At 44.0% G+C, this 14886-nt stretch overlaps 1 protein-coding gene across 7 annotated transcripts in view; it reads left to right on the top strand.

Moving 5' to 3' along the window:
* TRIP12 (thyroid hormone receptor interactor 12) overlaps positions 1-14886 on the top strand; it is a 177497-nt gene that overhangs the window by 48118 nt on the left and 114493 nt on the right. The gene's annotated exons all lie outside the window — the stretch shown is intronic.

Here is a 14886-nt window from a genome sequence, read left to right on the forward strand (position 1 = left end):
ACAAGACATGGGACTCCGGAGTCACGATGCCAATCCCTGTATTCACAGTACTGTGGTCCTCCCGCCAGAGATTGCCAAGGTGCTGATTGCCATTGCCTCGCAGATCTCCCAGGCATTAGTCCCCACCAGTATGGGACTGTTCATGGCACCAGTCACTGGGGCCCTGGTACCATTCTTTGGGCAGGCAGCAGCCTTGGCTGTCTTCATACCAGTCGCCAATGAGGGTCAGTCAACAGACTCAAGCTTAGACCTCTCCACCATGGTCACAAGAAGGACAGTGGTCTGGGTTAAAGGGCCAGTTCAGCGCACACCCCCCCTCAAAAAAAAAAGGGGGGGGGGTGAATCATCTTCTTGCTGGGAACCTGCCAAGATGCCTGCAGCACTGGCATTGGATTGAGGGCAGTGGCCCACCCAATGGTAATAAAGGAACCCTTGTAGGTGTACCTGTTATGCTGGTACCATTCTACCACTGCTCCTTCCAGGCTGCATCGGACAGGCTATCCCCAGCACAGCTGGCCCCAGAGTCAGAGCATGGTGCCAAATCTGAGGTGGCAACTTCACAGGAGGCCCTAGTGGCCACAAAACAGCCCAATGGAGCAAGGGGAAGCCACCCTCTGGTGGTGCAGTCGTCCTCATTGTCCCTGGACGAGGGCTGTCACAACTTCACAAACCAGTAGCCCCCCAATGACTTTCAGAGGGTGGCTACCAACCTGAATTTGGAGGTCAAGGAGCTAGCTAAGGAGTCCGGCCTCTTCAATGTCCTCCTCTCCTCTGCCTCAGCCCAGGTCGCATGGCCCATTCTCCAAGGGGTGCTGAAAATTACCAAGTCTGTATGGCAGACCCATTTTCTGTTCTGCTCGCATCCAAGAAGGTGGAAAAGTACTATGTCCCCACAGATGGGTTTGAATACCTGTATACGCACTCTCCCATGGGGTCCCTGGTTGTGTCTGCCGTCAACGAGAAGGCCAGGCGAGTGGCACCCCCAAGAATAGAGATGCCAAGAGGCTGGTCTTATTTGTTGAATAAAATCTTTTATCAATCAGCCTCCAATTTAGGATATCTAACCATCAGGCCCTACTTGGCAGATACAATTTAAACCTGTGGGACTCTTATCAGCAAGTTCAAGGAGAGCCTTCTACAGTATTGGGCTCAAGAACTTGCCACCTTGGCAGAAGAGGGCAAGTCTGTGGCCAGAGGTGCCCTCCAGATGGCCTGGGATGCTAAGGACGTGCTGTCCAGGGTGGTCACCTCCTGTGATAATCATGAGGCACAGCTCCTTGTTACAGACCCCTGGGCTGTCCCAGGACATGTAAACTACCCTCCAGGACTTGCCTTTCAAGGAAACAGGGCTATTCTCTGAGCTAACTGATGCAAGCCTCCATGGCCTTAAAGACTCCTGGGCCACCCTCTGCTCCTTGGGCCTGCACATTCCTCAGCAGGCTAGAAAGCTATTCTGCCTCACACGTCCTCCACCGTCATTGAGGCTTTGGGGTGCCCCTCAGTCTGGCTCCTATTACAAGGACAGAGGTTAAGTGCCACCACCAGTAGTCATCTTGTCTTCCTGCCCAGCCTAGGCCTTCCAGGGACCAAGGCAGCCAAAAGCAGTCATTTTGAGGGTGTGCCAGAGGATGATGCCCAGTCTATGTGCCAGATCCACTCCCTGTCTTTCTCAGCCGCCTCCGACCTTTATAGTCGGCCTGGTTCCATATTACATTGGACCACTGGGTGCTGCACAGTTTTTTGGTCAGGCTATGCCCTGCAATTTATAGCCGACCAACCCTTCCAGCCCCCTTCTCCGTTCCTCTTCCGGTACCCTTCTCATGAGCAGCTCCTCGTTCCGGAGGTTGAAAACCTCCTGTGCCTGGGGACAGTAGAAGTTCTGTGGAACATGGAAAGAAGAGGATTCTACTCCCGCTACTTCCTAATTTTGAAGGCAAAAGGGGGCCTCAGACCTATTCTAGGCCTGCATTGCCTCAAGTCTGTCAAGAAGTTGAAGGCCAGAAAGACCATGCAATACTTCAGCATCCCCTCCTGGATCCAGGAGACTGGTATACTGCCCTCAATTTTAAAGGACCATATACTTCCATAGTTCCCTTTTCCTAGGGCACTGGCACTTCCTCCACTTCATGCTAGGTCAGTGCCATTTTGCAGTTCACAGCGATGCCCTTCGGTCTCTTGTTGGCCCCAAGAGTGTTCACGAAGCGTATAGCACCAGTGGCCGCTTACCTGCAACCTCAGGGAGTCCAAATCTACCCATACCTTGACAATTGGTTGGTTGACAAGGGGCCGGTCGGATCAGGTGCCGCGGCATCTTGATCTGATCTGTTCCACCTGTCGCAACCTGGGCCTAATAATAAATGAAAGTCAACCCTTAACTCCAGTGCAATGCACTGGTCAGGGCAGTACTCTACTCTAGCCAGAACCTTTCTCCTTGAGACTTTGATTCCAAGCCATGGTGAACCTCATCCTGTCTCTGTGTGCCCAGCCACTTGCCACTACTCACACATGCCTAGGACTGTTAGGTGACATGCATTTACGTGGTCTGGCGCACGCGACTCTGTCTCAGGCCTCTATCCGCATGGCTGGGGCCAGTCATGTCCCCAGCCGGCACAGCATGGACCAGGATTCTGGACTGCGTACTGTGTTCTGTCACCTGGTGGCAAGATCCCACTTCGGTGCTGGAAGGAGTCCCCTTCGTGGCCCCATTCTCATCGGTGATTGTCTTGTATCTGATGCTGCAGATCTAGGATGGGGAGCCCATCTGGGCAATCACAGTACGCAAGGTTGTTAGTCCAGTCACAATTGGTCCCTGCACGTCAACATCCAGGAACTCAGGGCAGTTTGCCTAGCCTCTCAAGCCTTTCTGCCTCACATACAAGTTGTGGTGATTCAGGTTCTGATGGACAATACAGCCAGTCTTCTATATCCACAGGCAGGGCAGAACCCTCTGCAAAGAAGCTCTCTAGCTCTGGAACATCTGTCTGCAGCACGACAGACATCTCATAGCCTCTGACCTCCCAGGGGCCTAGGATACTTGGGCAGACGGCCTCAGCAGGACGTTCTTGTCTCACAAGGAGTGGTTCCTTCGCCCAGACATGGTCAGTTCTGTCTTCCACAAGTGGGGAATTCCCTGGGTGGACCTATTTGTATCCAGGCAGAACAGGAAATACCACTTTTTTCTGCTTGTTTCAGGGCATGGACGGAGGATTACTGTCAGATGCCTTCCTGCTCCTGTGGTTGGGGACTCTGATGTACACCTTCCCTCCAGTGCCATTGCTGATCAGGGTCCTCATGAAAGTTAAGCAGGACACAGTGAAGGTCATCCTCAGTGCCAGCCTGGCCATGCCAACACTGGTTCAGCACTCAGCTGGACCTCCTGAGTGGCAGCTGAAAGGGGTCGCCATCAAAACCATGGCAGTCTTCTGGACCCAAACCTGGCAGCACTGCATCTAACAGTTTGGCTGATGTGTGGCTAAATGTGCAGGAGGGGTAGTGCTCAACCCAGATCCAGTGAGTCCAGTTGGGAAGTAGAAAGGTGGTTCTGATGGTGGGCTACTTGGCCAAATGGAAGCGGTTCACCTGCTGGATGGCAAATAAAGGTGTCTGTCCTGAGCAAGCTTCATTGCAACTTATTCTAGACTACCTCTGGCATCTCAAGGTCCAGGGCTTGTTGCTCTCATAGATCAAAGTTGATCTAGCAGCCATCTCAGCCTTCCACCTGCTGCTTGAGGGCAGGTCCAGTTTTCTCTCAGGGTATCACAGCCAAATTCCTTAAGACCCTGGAGAGCCTTTGCTCACACATCCAGGGATCCTGTTCCTCTGTGGGACTTGAATCTGGTGCTGTTGTGGCTCTCAGGTCCCCCTTTTTGAGCCTCTGGCTTCCTGTTCTTTCCTGGAAGGTCACGCTCCTGGTTGTGGTGATGTTGGCCCATCAGGTGTCGAGATTTGGGTGCTCAGCTCAGAACCTCCTTACACGGTCTTGTACAAGGACAAGGTCCAGCTAATACCGCACCTAGCCTTTCTTTCCAAGGTAGCCTCTCAATTTCATTTGAGCCAAGACATTTTACTTATGGACAGTCTTCTTTCTGAAGCTGCATAAGTCCGAGGAGGAGTGCAGGCTATGTGCCCTGGACGTCAGGGGGGCTCTGGCCTTCTACATTGGCAAGACCAACCATTCTGTAAGTCGATGCAGTTATTTGTTGCTGTGGCTGACAGGATGAAAGGTCACCCTGTATCTGCTCAGAGAATTTCTTCTTGGATCACTGCCTTCGTTCACTTCTGCTATGATCAAGCGAAGGTACCACCCCTGGTGATTGTCACTGCCCACTCTACTAGGCTGCAGGTCTCTTTTTGGCCCAACTGCCTATTCAGGTCATCTGTAGGGCAGCCCACCTGGTCATCGGTCCATACCTTTATGTCCCACTAGGTGCTTACCCAGCAGGCCCAGGATGATTCTGCCTTCGGTAGAACAGTATGCAAGCCATTAAATTGTGAACACTGAGCCCATCTCCATAGATACTACTTGTGAGTCACCTAGAATGGAATCAATATGAGCAAGCACTCAAAGAAAAAAACTATCTACCTTTTTTTGTAACTGTTGTTCTTCAAGATGTGTTGCTCATGAACCTTCAGCACCCCTTGTCAGACCATTATCTGTACACTGGGAACAAGAACAGCTGGCAAAGGAGGAATAGGCTGGTCTTGAGCCTCTTGAGCAATGCCTTTCATCCCTTTCCAATGACCTATCATCTTCTTCTCCTGATGTCACTTTCTTCATTTCTTGATTATGGAGACTTCCAGGAGTTTCTGAAAGAGCTCAGACCCTTGAAATAGAGACTTTAGTGATTTTGAAAATAAAGATTACTAACTTTTTGATACTTCAACTCCTGCCAGAATACCACTACCAATTAATGATGAACCAACTAATATCTGGTAACTATGCTTGCAACTTTGGTCCAATCCCTTTTGGGGTACTGAGTAGAGAGCAGTCTTCCACCTGCATAATACCAGGTTCATTAGTGGTTTTTCTAATCCATGAGAAGACCACAGTCTGAAAGGACCCCAGAAACAAGGTCTCAAAGATGTATCTTTTTAGATGAGGCTTCTTGGTCAGCATCATTTCAGCTTCAAATATCAATCTATTACGACTTGTTTACAAAGTACCCTATCCAAGTTGGTAACTTTCTCCTTCCTAGCCAATGTCTTTCAGGAATCCAGAGCAGAATTGAAAATCATCAGTGGCAAAGATTGAGTTTTGCATCAAAATCTCTACAGGCAGCCATAGATGCATCAGACAATGGCTAGGTCCAGGGCCACTGCAGTAACTATGCACGGAGCATCATGGCTAAAAATCTGACATCCGCAGTTTAGTGCAAAGAACAACTGAGAATTTTGCCCTTGAAGATTAGACTTAGTAAGCACAGGCACCGGACCATGTGTTAAATTTCTTAAAAGATTACAGGGCTACTCTTAGCTCATTGCCCAGCTCCACCTGAACCCCAAATTATACACTTCCTAGATATCAAGGGAAAATCAGAGAAGACTCCCGCTTACCTTTAGCAACTGTTTTGTGAGGTTTCCACCTTTTTATTAAATGTCTTCCTCTGCTTCCAGACAGCAGATTTGAAGCAAGAGCCATCCCCAAACCTAACATTGGGATACTTTTCCCCCCCCTTGTGCTTGGTGAGTAATGTTGACTGACAAATGGGTACTGGAAACTGTCAGGGCTAATTGATCCAATTTCAGTTCTTGTCCCTACCCACCCCTCTTGCCTGTCATTCTTCATGGACTCTTCTTGTGAAAAACCTAAAAGGTGTTGTTTTGTCTTGGCCTGGAAGTTATAAAAGAGGCTCCGTATACTCCTGGTATCTTATTCTGCAGAAAAATTGGTGTCTTTGTCCTATCCTATATCTAAGCAGACTGACTATTGAACAAATATATATGCAGTCTGACTGAGGCAAGCTTTGCCATCCTGAATCATCCCTTTTAGATTCAAGATGGGCTTGTGGCTTTCTTCCTCAAAGGCTTGTACTTCCTATGTGCCAAATGAATTAGAATATGGAAGTATCTGGGATTTGTAGTAGGACTCAATTATTAAGAACGTAAGTACGGCCATACTGGGTCAGATGAAAGGTCCCTCTAGCCCTGTATCCTGTCTTCCAACAGTGGCCAGTGCCAGGTGCCCCACAGGTAATGAACAGATCAGGTAATCCTCAAGGGGTTCATCTGCTGTTGCCCATTCCCAGCTTCTGGCAAAGAGAGGCTGGGGACACCATCCCTGCCCATCCTGGGTAATAGCTCTATCCTTCATGAATTTACCTAGTCTTGGCCTTCACTCCATCCTCTGGCAAGGAGTTCCACAGGTTGACACTGCATTGTGTGAAGAAATTCTTCCTTTTATTTGTGTTAAACTTGCTGCCTGTTTCATTTGGTTACCCCCCAACCCCGGGGTCTTTTTATGAGAAGGAGTAAATTACACTTCATTATTTACTTAGATCTCTCTCATATCGTCCCTTAGTCCTCTCTTCCTATTACTACCAATATAATACAAAGCTCTACCATTTATGCTCTCCACAGCCCTGAGATAAGAAAGAAATGCCTAGCTATAGTGGCTACATATTTGAAGAGGTAGGACATTCACATATTCCCAAATCTGTTTTGGCTAGTCAAAGGCAGACTTCATCAGGACAGCCCTGATCTGTCCTTCACCTATTCAGGCACTTGGGCATCAAGGGAGATTACAAAAGTCTCTGAAATGATGGTTCATAGGAGTCGTCAACTCTAAATCAGCAAAAGCATGTCTTCTAAAGAACAGGTTTCACTCTGTTCAGACAATAATTACCAGTATCAAAAGGAATCCATCAACCGCAATAAGAACCTGCTTCAGATTTCTGTACCACATACAATCTTACACATACATAACATTAGTAAACATGGCTACTCCTCTGATACATTAACATTATTAGCCAGAGTTCACCTACATGGACTTCAACCAACCATGCAATGGATGCATCTACCCCTGAGGTATGGGGTGAGTAGGAGTTGTGGTCCCAGCTCTCATGGGCCACCAGTCCAGTGACTACATAATCCCAAGAACATTCAGAAGGGAGTACTCTTCACTTCCTATAGAGATTGATCATAGATGCATTAGGAACTGGTTGAGGTGCACACACCTGGACCATGTCAAGATACAAGGAACTCTTTTCCCAAAAAGATAAGACTAAATATAAATGTTACACAATTACAAGTGATCAGATTAGCTTGCATAGCAATCCTAACTGTTCAAAAGAATTCTACTGTACAGGCTTTCAAACACATCTGTAATATGTCATGTCAACAAGTAAGAAAGTATCCCCATATCTTATCAGGAGGCAATTAAGTTATGGACATGGTGTCAACATAGGTTTACCTTAATGTTTCATCTTCCAGGAATCTGCAAGAATTTGACATCCTAGGCAGACAGTCCATTACCAGCTGTGAATAGTAGGAGAATTCCATTATCATGCCAGTATAATCCTGGTATAGATTTGCTTTGCTACCAAAGACAACACTTAAGAGGTCCATACTCTTGTTCCAGCTAAGACGTGATCCCAGGATCCTTGCAAGACCTTTTTATTTTTTATTTTTTTTCCTCCTATGCTTGAGATCAAGATCTCATGTAAGCATATACACCCATTTTATTGAATCCCAGAGTGATATGCAAACACACTGATCTTGATGTATGCCCCTGATGGACAGCTCTGGCTAATATGTCTGTTCAGCTTCCTGTACTACTCCTAGACATAATAGCTCCAGATTGTCTGTCTGTCTGTCTTCATCTAGACCAGAAATCACTACATCCAACAGCCTGGATGCGGGATGGTTGAGTGCTACTGACTTCACTTGAAGTGCGAGAGATCCTGCAGTGAAGCAGAAAGCTAGCCATGAGGAGAAAATATTTCTTTAAATAGAAAAGATTTTTAATTTGGACAACCAACCACAACAGTGACCCCTTAGAGGTGCTCTGCCTAAAATCCTTGATTGTATTCTACTTTTTAAAACACTCAGGACTCTTAGGGTATGTCTACACTACCTGCCAGATTGGCAGACCGATCAATCCAGCGGAGGTCAGTTTATCGCCACTAGTCTAGATGGGATAAATAGACCCTTGAGTGCTCTGTTGTCCACTCCTGTACTCCATCGCCACATGTAGCTGAAGTTGCATAACTTAAATCGATTTGGTATACCAGCTTTTTTAAGAGAAACTCCATAACTGTTTTTCACTGAATCTTTTTTTTTAACTAGATTGATTTGGAAGTGTAAGTCATCCACTAATTGAAGTTATGAAGACTTTTTCCCTTATGGGCAGGCTATTCTGTAATTGTCCGCTATGGGTTTTGTATTTTCTGTATGTAGTGGCCAGTACCAGACCCTTCACAATAGTTGCACTACGTGGATAACCGCCACACTAGATCACACTAATCTGTATAGTCCTGAAAAGCCCATTGAGTTGTTATGCCAGGCTGTAAAAGGGGAGATGTGAAGATAGGGAGACTGTAGACAAGCTATACATGAACCTTCATCAAAGAAGAAAAGTAGAGAGGCTATTTAAGAGGGTAGTGAGAGTAATCCATCAGACCCAAATATTAGGGTGCATATGGAGTGTCTGCCCAGCAGAGTTCTAGTCTCTTGTGTATATTAGGTTGCAAGGAATTTTCATGGTAATTGGGTTAATTGAAAAGTATTAACTCTTTTTATATGGAATTGGTTTATTCTAGCTTTAAATGATATTTTAACAACGTGGGACTTGTAATTAAAAATTGCACCTCTAGTGCATGTTTACACTACCCTTTTGTTGGTATTATTTATGTCGCGTGTGTGTGTGTGTGTGTGTGTGTGTGTGTGTGTGGGGAGACACCTTGCCCCGAGTGACATAAGTTACACTGACAATGCTGTCCACATCAGCTCTTCTATACGCTCTTCTGCTGGCGTAGAGCGGGTACACGAACAATCTTAGTGGCACAGTTGCATCAGTACAGCTGTGCCACTGTAAGTTTGCTAGTGTAGACATGGCCTTAGCTACTTTTAAGAAATCTTTCAAGCCTAATAGAACACAAGTGGAATATAATGTAGACTCTGAAAAAAGCTTGAGAGTCTGATGCTTGAGGCAAAACAAGGTGTCAAATCCTGTTGTACACTAAATTGGCTGAAACCTAAAGGAATGTGTAAAAATAAATAGCAAACTCTAAAAAGATTAGTATTGCAATAACAATGTTCAATATCTTCACTTGGAAGAAGAGAAGACTGAAGTAGCAAAACTGGACACTAAAATTGTTCAGGGCTAGTGATCATTATGAGGAAGACTGAACAAGTAAACTCACCACACAATGGTAGATAAATTTTTGTGCTAAACTTACTGTAGTATGCACCAGAATATTCCTTGAGAGCACTGCACAAACACTAATCCTTGACACACACTCTCTTACGAGGTAGTGGGGAGGCTGCCTTTCCAGCTATAGGGAGCTTAGTGTCAGCTGGGCTTAAACTCCAGTTTGCTGGCTTCCTGAACTCTGCCAAACCAATAAAACTACTTATCTAAAAAAATCCAATTGTCATTTATGTGCAGTTCAACAAAGATGTCTGCTCCATTTCTCTGGTGGTCAGTTTTCCCCTTCTCCCCCTTCCTACAATGGTTTGATAGCCATAGTCAGTTAATTCCTCTTAACATTTGACTTTGTCAAATCTAAACCATTTCCTTTAGCATTTCTAGCAAGGTTGCTGTTTTGTCCTGGATGGAGAGTCCTTATGCTTAGCTTACAGCTTTGCAGAGCAACTACCATTTTACGCATACTTTGCCATGGTGCACTGGATGCTACCTTTTAGGTCAGGGTAGTTAATAGGTGGACTGTGGGTCAAATCTGGATTGCCAAATGCTTTTGAACAGACCCAAACATCTCTTTATTTATTTATCACTGTTTTTATATTTTCTCTAGACCTTGACCTTGACCAAGAAATTTGGATCTTAACCTAAACCAGGGGTAGTCTGTTTTTTGTCTTGATCTAATCTTGCTCACCACTTATCTTGAAGCTGGATACTACTCATGAGTTTCCTAATGTCAAATATATATAAATCTGAGAAGGGTTACTTTATACCCAATGCATGCTTTCTCCAAGTTATCCTCTTGGGTCTAGCCCCTTTCTCTTGCAGTAGTGGTGACTAACTTGTTTCCAAATTTGCTTAATATCCAAATCGTAAGTGGTATTATCCAGGAGACTCTCTTGTGTTTCTGACTTCATCTTCCACTAGAGAAGTAATGAGAATTATTTGGTCTTGGAGAAACCATATTAAAGGTAAGATGCTACTCAGTAGTTTGCAATTGGCTATCTGTATACAGTAAACTGATATGCATGTATTACTGAGGTATTTCTTATGTAAAACTAGATGGTGTGCTATACCAGGTACTGGCATGCTTGTTTCTTAACTTTTTTGTCATGAATTTGATCACTCTAGTTGACCAGATCTCTAAGGTAAATAATTTTTTTCTTGGAGCCACAGTACAACATTCTGGCTTGTATAGAGTGGTATAGAAACACTCAAACAAGCTAACTGTTGGGAGGGGAGGGAGGGAATGAAGTGCATTGAACTTTTACCTTTTGAAGGCCGTCAGCTCAGTTACTTCCACAAAAGGAGTGAACTTGGGATCTTGACTGGCTATGCAGCCTTCCATATGAGACCTGATTTTCATCTCAATATAAATTGTATATTAGTACCATAACTTTTCAAAAAAGCATCACAACATTTTTCTCTTAACATTGAAGTTCTAACTATAGAAGAACAATTGAGATCTCTTTCATGATATCTTAGCACAAAGCATTACAGCTCATTCTTTTGTCAGTTTCCTATCTTCTGGAAAACATTTTTTGACGCTACTTAATTTTGATTTAATACTTTACATCTTCAAACAACTTCGCAAACAATATAATGCTATGTTTGACTCTTGGTTTTTAAGGGTTTATTGGCTTAAAAACAAACTGAACTCTCTGAGGTTTAAGAAAAAATGGATGCACAACCCTGGCTTCAAGAACTTTATCAAAATGACCTTAGGAGTGTTAAGAAAGGTACTGTAGATGGTGTCTCACTCTAGAGTAATTGACCTAGGAGGTTCTTTTTGCTTGTACTGAGTCATACTATAAGTTCCAGTTGCTTATGGTTGGCCTGCTTACCTTTCTCTGCACCTTTTTTTTTTAAGAATATCAGGGTTGGAAGGGACCTCATGAGGTCACCTAGTCCAACCCCCTGCTCAAAGCAGGACCAGTCCCCTGAGTTTTGCTTCAGATCCCTAAATGGCCCCCTCAAGGATTGAACTCACAACCAGGGGTTTAGCAGGCCAGTGCTCAAACCACTGAACTATCCCTCTCTTCCCCCCCCCTCTGTAGCTTGTAATGGAACAAGCTATGCAAGGCAAGTGCATCAGAAGGAGTGCTTATGTATTTTTAGCACTTTCCTATTTTACTTGTGCTTATGTCATTTAGTAGGGCTTCAGTTGACACCCTACAAATCTCAGACTTGTGATGGGCAGCTGCTGCTTCTTTGAAAAACACTTGCCTGAAGAGTCCATAGGACATGGATTTTTATCCTTTCTCCTTTGAGACTCCATTAACTGTCTAGGTGACAATCCTTTGGGCTCAAATTTCAGCAATATGCTGCCAGCAAAGATTCACACATCTATTTGTTGGCTAGACTACCTTAATGATTTCTTTGACAATAGACAGCATTATAAAGAGAAATAGGTAAATGGCCCTCTAGCCATTCCAGACTGAGTTAAGCATCCTGGTCCTAATTTTAAAGCCCCTCCAATGTCTGCAATTTTGAACCACTCCATGAATGCTGTAAAACAGTGGTGCTGTTGTTCAGTGCCTAGGAGAGAGCTAGCTATCTCCTGGGATGGAACTTTTTGTGAATATTGCCCAATTGTGTGTGTGTTACTGTAGCTTAAGGTGAGATTATGCCTTTTCTCCTTTATAACACCATGCAAGATGCACAGGTCATCCCTTAGTGGAAACAATGTCCAGGTGTCATTCTTCTTTACACACATTCCTAAAGGAACATCAGCAAATTCATCCCACAGAGGATGGAGCACAGTATGAACCTTCAGATTCAGTCTTCTAAAGCTGCCTAAAATGCTATGTTGAGGTGCTAAAATATGTCCCCTATTTATTTAGCAGTGAAAGGTTTCAATGCATGGAGTGATGATGTTGACATTGATAGTACTTGGAGCATGGGGATATCAAGATTTGAAGGGTATAGTATCAGTTTTCTTCCTTCTTAGAAGTTGGTTTCTCTCACTGAGTGCTTTTAATGCACAGGGAAAAGTCTGAAGAAGCTTTGAATTAGGGAAGAAGACTTAGAATTGTTTGTGCCTTTTTTTCATTAAATCCATTTGCAGATTGTTTTCAGTTGCTATTTTGGACCATTGAGTGTGTGTACTGGTCTGAATTCAACTGAGTTTTTGTCTTTGTGGAAGCTTAAGGTGCCACCAGGAAGAACCAATTTCCTTTAAGATCAGACTGCCATAACATCAAATTAGCTGTTCAACACTAACTGAACCCAAGTGGGGGAAAAAAAATCGAACCTGAAATTTAAATGGCCTGTTTTTTCCCTTTTCTGAGGAGGAAAAGTGGTGCACTTCAAAAATCTTTCACTTTTTTTCAAATGAAAAACCCTTTGAAATCTCATTGCATATGCCATTTTAAACTTTGCTAGCCCAAACCTCAGCTGGCAGAATGCTTTGTATAGAGTGGACTGGGGTACCCTGGTCTTTGAAGAATTTAAAGCAGCCTAAAAATGATTGTCTAGGAGGACTTAACTCCCCATACTACCTAAAATATTTTCTTCCAGTTGTCTTCTTACAGTTCTCAGTCTTTGGATATTTCATATCCAAACTATCCAACACTTAATCTTTCCACAATTACTAAATGAGCATAATTGGGAGAAACACAAATTAATGATCTTAGACAACTTTCAAATATTTATTTTGTAAACTGTATTATGATTTCTTGGAGCAGTTTCAAATTTGCCTTGCCTGCTTCCAGTGATGGCAGAGAACAAGAGATGGGATTAGAGGAAGGCATTTTCTAATAGATTTATACAATATATGTAACTCTCATTTCTAACTTATGTGGGTGAGATGTCACAAGTTGTGACAGCTTCTTAAGTGCTTTGACTGCCCATGAATTAAAAATACTGCACATCCGTGGATGGTGCTTTCAGACTAAATGTAGCTTTAAAGTACATTATGAAAAGGTCACTTGCAATAGTGGGCCTCTATGCCCCACCAACTCTGATGGCTCATTCTGTTGCATGGGCTCATTTTAGTCACTTTCTGCATCCCTTCTTCGAGCCACCACTGTATTGCCTTTAGATCAGTTAACTTTACGGGATCCTTTCTTTTGAAAGGGTAACGTACACTCTCTCTTGGGGGGGAGGGGGGGCTGTTGGAACTTCTTTCCCAATGATAATCTGTTACATTAAAAATGCCACTTAATAGGAGGAAAAGAATAATTCTTTTATTTCTTTCTCTAATCACAAGCTACAAAAACCCATATAGGAAACAGTTACACAGATTTGAAAGGGAATAGCATTCTATTTTTTTATGCGCTGATAGAGCTTTTCTTCCTCAGTCCATGGATCATAACTTCTTGATTTTGCAGCTGTTTCATAGCTGCTGTTTTTTGGATCCATTATTCTTATGGCTTGCCTGTTGTCTTGGTAAGAGCACTTTTTGTAGATTCTCAGAGTTTTCAGAAACAAGCTGTCAAAAAGGCTTTATTAACCTGTTAAAGCTGGGACAGCTGCTGCTCTCTGTCAATGCACAGCTCCTCTGCTTTCCTCTCCATCACTGCTGGTGTCTCTAAACAAACTTGAAGAACTAGATTTGTCAATGCCAGAGGTGCTCACAATCTCTCACCTTCCCCTACTTCAGTATAATTTGTAAAGGCTCAGGAATTAGATATGCTTTAATAGCATGTGTAAAAATCTGATTTTGGGGTAACTGGTTATGTCTAGGACCCTACCAAATTCACAATCCATTTTAGTCAATTTCATGGCTACAGGATTCAAAAAATTGTAAATTTAATAATTTCACATATTTAAATCAGCTATTTCATGGTGGTGTAGGATCCTAACAGAAAAGAGAGTTGTAAGGTTATTGTAGGGGGGTCGCAATATTGTCACCCTTAGTTCTGTGTTGCCACTGGCGATAGTGCTACCTTCAGAGCGGAGTAGCTGAAGAGTGGTGGTTGCTGACTGGGAGCCCAGCTCTAAAGGTGACGTTACTGTCAGCAGCAGCACGGAAATAAGGATAGCATGGTATGGCACCCTTCTGCACTGCTGCCAGCAGCCACCGCTCTACAGCCATCCAGCTCTGAAGGCAATGCCGCTCTCAGCAGTAGGAACAAAGGCAATTCTGTGATCTCTTCCCCCCCCCCCCCATAATTTTGCAACACTGCCCCCACCACCCTCCCCATGATCAGCTTTTGTGTTGGGACCCCCAGTTTTGAGAAATGCTGGTATACCCCTTGAAATCTGTATCTATTATACACTTAAGTGCACACAAGACCAGATTTCAAGGTCCGTGATGTGTTTTTCACAGTTGTGAATTTGAAAGGGCCCTAGTTATGTCCCTTGAATATCTTCTATGTTACTGGAAGAAGCAAGTTACTTTCTGGAGTAGCTGAAGTATTGGTGGTGGTTTTTCCTAAAGCCTGGTCCTCTTCCTATATCATATTCTGCATAATAGGGTCTACTCTTACAAAGTCAAAGTAGCAACAGTGGAAGCACATGAACGTTAACAAGTGAAATGCAGCGGATGAAATATCTAACAGTATAACCCCATGGTACAGTCTATG

Source organism: Gopherus evgoodei, chromosome 9, assembly GCF_007399415.2.
Source record: "Gopherus evgoodei ecotype Sinaloan lineage chromosome 9, rGopEvg1_v1.p, whole genome shotgun sequence".
Taxonomy (NCBI): domain Eukaryota; kingdom Metazoa; phylum Chordata; order Testudines; family Testudinidae; genus Gopherus; species Gopherus evgoodei.